The following is a 7,750-nucleotide window of genomic DNA, read 5'->3' as shown; positions in this document are numbered from 1 at the left end:
ACTGGTAATGAGACATATTCTGTTCTCTCCTATGGGAGAAATGCCTTACTAACGCAGGCTGACTACTGTATGAGCCACTCTGTTCTCTCCTTTGGGAGAAAATGCTACTACAGGCTGACTACCTGGTATAGACACTCTGTTCTTCCTTATGGAGAAAGCCTTCTACGCGGCTGACTAACCTGGTATGAGCACTCTGTTTTCTCTCCTTATGGGAGAAATGCCTTATCTACGCAGTGCTGATAACTGGTATGAGCACTCTGTTTTGCTCCTTTTGGGAAGAAATGCTTACTAACGCAGCTGCCTAACTGGTATGAGACACTCTGTTCTCTCCTTATTGGCGAATGCTTACTAACGCAGGCTTGACTACCTGGTTGAGACCACACAACGATAGGAGCCCTATTCTTACGTATGCAAATGTAGTAATGCTTCCACGTTTGTAAAGTTTGATATTAGTCATATGAATATGAGTTGTGTTTGGAAAAGGTCTCCCAACTGAGATATAGTTTTTACTGTCTGAGTACAGAACTTCTCGTCTAGAAGGGGGTGAAGGGTCCTTCCTCTGATGATCCAGATTGACACATACAGTTTACAATCACCGCAGCAACAAGCCTCCACATGAGCCTTTCTCAGATCAAGGTTTCTGTGACAAGGTGACTCCTCTCTCTTCTCTGACTCTGACTCTCTTTATGACTAACTTCATTAATGAACTGTCAGTCCTGAAGAGCTACTTCAGATCTCCTCTATGATTCATCCTCCCCTGTACTCTAGAATCTGACTGACTCAAGCGCTTCTGACTCTCTGCTTCCCCTGGTGGCTTCTGTAATGTAAAGAAAAATGAGTCTCTTTCTTTACATTTTAGTATTTAGCCAGAGGCTCTTATCCAGAGAGACTTTTACAGTAGTGGAGTCATTTAGCAGAGGCTCTTTCCAGAGAACTTAACAGTTAGTGAGTCTTTAGGCAGAGGCTCTTATCGCAGAGAGACTTACAGTAGTGAGTCATTTTAGCAGAGGCTTTATCCAGAGAGACTTTACAGTAGTGAGTCATTTGCAGGGCTCTTATCCAGAGAGGCTTACAGTAGTGAGTCATTTAACAGACTCTCTATCCAGAGAGACTTACGTAGTGATCATTTAGCAGAGGCTCCTTATCCAGAGAGGCTTACAGTAGTGAGTCATTTTACAGAGGCTCTTATCCAGAGAGCTTACAGTAGTGAGGTCATTTAAGCAGAGGATCTTATCCAGAGGACTTACAGTGTGAGTCAATTTAACGAGGCTCTTATCCAGAGAGGCTTACAGTAGTGAGTCATTTACAGACTCTCTTATCCAGAAGACTTACAGTAATGTGAGTCATTTAACAGAGGCTTATTCCAGAGAGACTTACAGTAGTGAGTCATTTACAGGGCTCTTATCAGAGAGACTTACAGTAGTGAAGTGATTACATTCCTTTTTTTTTTTTCCAGAGCCGACATGAGTCTGTTGAGAGAGTACTAAGTTAACTTCTTTTAATCAATTCTCATCACGTGCTGTTTGGGTCTGAACTGATTATCATCATCCATCCATCATCATCCATCATCCATCTATCCATCCATCATCCATCCATCCATCCCATCGTTTCGATCATGTCATCATCCATCCATCCATCCATTCATCCATCCATCCATTCATTCCATCCCATCCAACGTCCGTCCGTCCGTCCGTCCATCCATTCATCCATCCTTCATCATCACATCCATCATTCATCCATCATCCATCCATCCATTCATCATCATCCATCCATTCATTCATTCATTCATCCCATCCATCATCCATCCATCCATCCATCATCATCCATCCATTCATCCATTCATCATCCATCTATCCATCCAACCGTCCATCCATCCATCCATCCATCCATTCATTCATTCATTCATTCATTCATTCATTCATTCATTCTTCATTCATTCATCCATCCATCCATCCATCCATCACCGTCCATCCATCCATCCATCCTCATCCATCCATCATCCTCCATCCATCTCATCATTCATTCATTCTCATGTGTCTGGATGTTCATAGGGGGCTGAGAGACAGATTAAGAGATGAGGAAAAGACACAGAACCAAAAGAAGACTAAAGGTTAGACACCAAATTACCTGATCTRTCCCTATCCCAGTCTGCTGTTCCCACATGCTTCAAGATGGCCACCATTGTTCCTGTACCCAAGAAAGCAAAGGTAGTTGAACTAAATGACTATCGCCCCGTAGCACTCACTTCAGTCATCATGAAGTGCTTTGAGAGTCCAGTTAAGGATCATATCACGTCAACCATACCTGACACCCTAGATCCACTACAATWTGRTTACCGSCCCAATAGATCCACAGACGATGCAATCGCAATTGCACTGCACACTGCCCTATCCCACTTGGACAAGAGGAATACCTATGTAAGAATGCTGTTCATTGACTATAGCTCACCGTTCAACACCATAGTACCCTCCAAGACCATCATCAAGCTGTAGGCCCTGGGTCTCAACCCTGCCCTGTGCAACTGGGTCCTGGAATTCCTGACGGGCTGCCTCCAGGTGGTGAAGGTAGGAAACAACACCTCTACTTCACTGATCCTCAACACTGGGGCCCCACAAGGGTGCGTTCTCAGCCCTCTCCTGTACTCCCTGTTCACCCATGACTGCGTGGCCATGCACACCTCCAACTCAATCATCAAGTTTGCAGATGACACAACGGTAGTGGGCTTGATTACCAACAACAACGAGACAGCCTTCAGGGAGGAGGTGAGAGCACTCAGAGTATGGTGTCAGGAAAACAACCTCTCACTCAACGTCAACAAAACAAAGGAGATGATCGTGGACTTCAGGAAACAGCAGAGGGAGCACCCRCTCATCCACATTGACGGGACAGCAGTGGAGAAAGGGGAATGTTTTAAGTTCCTCTGCGTACACATCACAGACAAACTGAAATGATCCACCCACACAGACAATGTGGTGAAGAAGGCACAACAGCGCCGCTTCAACCTCCAAGAGGCTGAAGAAATTTGGCTTGTCACCTAAAACCCTCACAAACTTTTACAGATGCACAATTGAGAGCATCCTGTCGGGCTGTATCACCTCCTGGTATGGGCAACTGCACCGCCCTCAACCACAAGGTTCTCCAGAGGGTAGTGCGGTCTGCCCAACGRATCACCGGAGCTATACTGCCTTCCCTCCAGGACACTTAGAGCACCAGATGTCACAGGAAGGCCAAAAAGATCATCAAACACATCAACKATCCAAGGCCTGTTCACGCTGCAATCATCCTGAAGGTGAGGTCAGTGCAGGTGCATCAGAGCTGGGACCAAGAGACTGTTCAATTCTGTTAAATAGCCATCACTTGCACGTTAGAGGCTGCTGCCCTATATAGACTTGGAATCACAAATGGCCTGATTGGTGGAGTGCTGGGCAGACATGGTTTGCCTTCGGAATTCTCCTATCTCTACAGAGGAACTCTAGAGCTCTGTCAGAGTGACATCGAGCCTTCCCCGATTGCTCAGTTTGGCCGGCGGCCAGCTCTAGGAAAGTCTTGGTGGTTCCAAACTTCTTCCATTTAAGAATGATGGAGGCCACTGTGTTCATGAGGACCTTCGATTGCTGCAGAAATGTTTTGTTCCCCTTCCCCAGATCTGTGTCTCAACACAATCCTGTCTCGGCGTCTACGGACAATTCCTTCAACCTCATGGCTGGTTTTTGCTTTTGACATGCACTGTCAACTGTGGGACCAAATCAAATCAAATTGTATTCGTCACATACACGTGTTTAGCAGATGTTATTGCGGGTGTAGTGTAGTGCAGCTCTAGCAGTGCAGTAATATCTGACAGTAATATCTAACAATTTCACAGCAATACATAAATCAAAAGTAAAGGAATGGAATTAAGAATATATAAATAATGGCGACAACGTCAGAGCGGCATAGACATGTCAGGTTTTGGCAGGACTGTTCAGGTTTTGTCACTAGATGTCCCATTGCACCTTTTTGTACCTTTTTGTTTTTTCCTTGCTCTAATATTGTTTGCACCTGTGTGTCGTTCCTTGTTAGTATTTAAACCCTGTGTTTCCTCAGTTCTTTGCTCAGTGTTGTCATGTTAGCACCCACCCCAGCCTTGTTGTGAACATATTTCTCTTATGGATTTTCCAGAGGTTCTCTGGTTTGTGCTTGTGTATTTTGAGTAGTCTTTTGAGGTTTGTTTTTCCCTGCTGTTTTTACCACTTTGTGGAGTTTCTTTGTATTTTGGAGGATATCCATTTTGTGCCTCTTGGCTTTATTTTTGGACGTGGTGGATTTATATTCTTTGCCTGAAGATCTTGTCCTTTTATTAAACCACCATTTCTAGTACTGCTGAGTCTGCCTCATCTTCTGTTCTGCCGACTATTAGTGATGTTTTCTCACCGGGTCCTGACAGAAACACTGAGCCATTAAATGAACCCAGAGGCAGCCAGTACCCGACTTTTTTCCATGCGTCCACCACGAGGGGACGTCCAACGTCACGACGCTGCTCTGCGTTCGCAAGGGCCTTACTGGCTGACATTCTCCACTTCTGCGGAATGAATGACTTCCATAAAACAATTTCGTGATCATTTCCCTGCACCCGCTTCTGCTCCAGTTATCAGATTCAAGTGCCCGTGGCACGTTAACCCCTGGCTGAACCTCGTCTGCCGCTCCCAACGGTTCTCAGGTGATCCAGTGTTTTGACGGGTTTTTCACCCAAATGTTCTCTCTCCTTCGAGTGCAACCCTCGTCGTTTCCCACCGAACCGATCCAAGATAGCATATATCATCACCCTGCTGTCGGAAAAAAGCCCTAGCCTGGGCTACTGCTGTGTGGGATGCCAATCCCTGCTGTGCCCAGCTACTCTACCTTTGCTGAAGAATTCAAGCGAGTGTTTCAAGATCCCACCAGGGGTCTGGACTCAGCAAACAGCTTCCGACTCTCAGCCAAGGTCGGCGGCAGCGTGACGGACTATGCCATTCCAGTTCCGCACGTGCAGCAGCGAGTGGCTGGAAGACGAGGCGTCACAGTGTGTTTTTTGAAGGGTCTTTCCCGACACCATCCAAGATGAACTGGGCACTCGGAACCACCGACACATCTCGAGCGTCCCTGATCAAGTTGGCTTCACGCATAGACCAGCGTCTGAGAGAGAGAGAGCTCAACCGGTAGATCTCTCACCCTAGCTCCTATCGGTCCCCCAGCTCCGAGTCCTCCACCTTTATCCTCGCTGACTCCACCGGAATCCATGCAGGTTGGACGCATCTCCCCAGCTGAGAGAGACCGCGGATAAGGGGAGCGATGCTGTCTATATTGCGGCAAACGGGCCATTTCCCTGCTCCACAGTGTCCCGGGCTCCAGGCGAAAACGCACTCTCCCGTGCAGGCCTGGGAGGACTGTAACGGGAAACATAACTTCCTTCCCATCCATCCAACTCCCGCCTGCTTATTCAGTTCCTTTCCGTGGGACACCCACGAGCTTCCCCTTCATAGGCCTTGGTAGACTCTGGGAGCCGCAGGTAAACTTCATGATTGGTGTTTGGGCGAAGAGAGAATGGCGTTCCCTCTGAACCTCTTAGTGACCCCATAAGGGTTACTACGTTTGGAGGAAGTCCCTTGGGATCTGGACTGTTCACTCGTGTCACCTACCCCCTTGCGACTTTCAAGTTTCCCAACACAGGAAGTGATGAACTTTCATCTGACTCGTGTTCCGAGTTCCCTCTCGTCTTGGATACCCTGGCTTCACACCATAACCCTCACATCGGACTGGTCTGTGGGCACAATCAAGCAGTGGGTCCTACGTGCCAAGGCCACTGGTATCTTCCCTAGTTCCCGAGTTCCCCCGAGTCTCTAGAATCCATCGACCTGTCCCGAGTTCCCGAGTGTACCATGACCTCCAAACCGGTATTTAGCAAACAGAGGGCCACCAAACTACCACCCATAGACCTTACGATTGCCCATCGACCTGTTCCGGCACCTGCCCCCCCAGGGGTCGGATCGTTTCCCTATCTCCTCCGCGAACGAGCTGCTATGGATTACGCTACATCAAGGGACGCTCTGGCAGAGGCCTCATGCGCGTCCATCCACCGCGGCCGGCGGGAGCAGGGTTTCTTTGTGGCAAAAAAGACGGTGGATTACGACCTTGCATCGACTACGCGGGACTTAATGCCATAACCGTCCGTAAACCGCTACCCGCTACCGCCTTATGGCCACAGCCTTTGAGCTGCCTCCAGGAAGCAGTGGTCTTCACTAAGCTTTGACCTACGGAACGCAATACCATCTTGTGCGATCAAACCCGGTGACGAGTGGCAAAGACGCTTTCAACCACGCCTACTGGTCCACTACGAAAACTTGGTGATGCCCGTTCGGCCTGACCAACTCCCGGCTGTGTTCCAAGCGCTCATAAACGATGTGCTTAGGATAATGCTTGAACTTTTCGTGTTTGTTTTACTTGCGACATCCTCATCTTTTCGAGTCCCTTCAAGAACACCTAAGCACCTGTCAGACCCAAAAGTGGGGCTTTTTCAAAACCGCCCTCCCTAAGACAGCCATTTGTAACGTTAAGCCGGAAAAGTGTGAATTCCATTCCTCTCGAGTACAATTCCTGTGCGGATTTGTAGTGGAACCCGTCGAGTCCGATGGACCCCAAGAAGGTAGGGCGGAGCGGATTGGCGCCACCCCCAAGTCCGTTAGGAAGTCAGCGTTCTCCCTGGGCGTTCACTAACTTTTACCGCAAGTTCATCGCCTTCAGCTGCGTGGCGCCCTTCGTCTCAGCTGTTACCAAGGGTGCAACACAAGTTTCTGTGGGGAAGAGAAGCTGAGACGGCCTTCCAAGGAACTCAAGCAGCGCATCCTCTCTGCTCCCATCCGACCACTACCGACGGCGGTATGACACTTTTTGGTGGAGTAGAACGCATCAGACGGTTGGTGTTGGAGCTTGTCTGTCTCAGGAGGGGGAAGACAAGAGGCTTATCCTTGTGCCTTTCTTCTCTCACGCTTACCCCGCCGGAGAGGAATTACGATGTGGGGGATCGTGAACTCCTAGCGTTAAAGAGGCATTGAGGGAATGGAGGACAGCTGGCTCGAGGGGGCCTTCTAACCATCAAGTGCTTACGGACCACAAAATCTGGAAGTATATCAGCAGGCGACAGCGGTTGAACTCCAGACAAGCTCGATTGGTCTCTTTCTTCACCGATTCCAGTTTCCTCACTATAGAACCCGGGGTCGGAAGAATCTCAAACCGGACGCCTTTCACGAGTCTACTCTCCTGCACATTCGAGAAGAGGGGGGGGGGTTAACTACATGACGTTCTTCTGCCGCTAAGATCGTGGCTCCAATCCGTGGCAATTGAGATACCGTGGGACAAGCCTCAAGCCACGAACCGGTCCTAAGGGAGGTCCTGCCCAATCGGTGTTTGTTCCCAAGGCAGCAAGATTCCAAGTCTTCTGTGGGGCACTCCTCGTCGCTCACCTGTCACCCCGGCGATAGGTCGCACCTTGGGTTTCATTCAGGTAAGTTCCTGTGGGCCCACCATAAAGAGAAGACGTTGCCACTTTCGTCAAAGGCCTGTCCCGTGTGCTGCAGGGCAATCTTCTCACCTCCGCCCTTCAAGGACTCCTTACCTTTATCTATTCCCCACCGACCCTGGCATTAATCTCGTTGGCTTATTACTGGGCCTCCTCCGTCCCATAGGTAATACTACTATCCAGTCATCATCGACAGGTTTTCTAAGGCGGCCAGGGTTT

This window comes from Salvelinus sp. IW2-2015, linkage group LG4q.2 (assembly GCF_002910315.2).
Source record: "Salvelinus sp. IW2-2015 linkage group LG4q.2, ASM291031v2, whole genome shotgun sequence".
NCBI classification, from domain to species: Eukaryota; Metazoa; Chordata; class Actinopteri; order Salmoniformes; family Salmonidae; genus Salvelinus; species Salvelinus sp. IW2-2015.
This window is presented reverse-complemented; position numbering follows the sequence as displayed.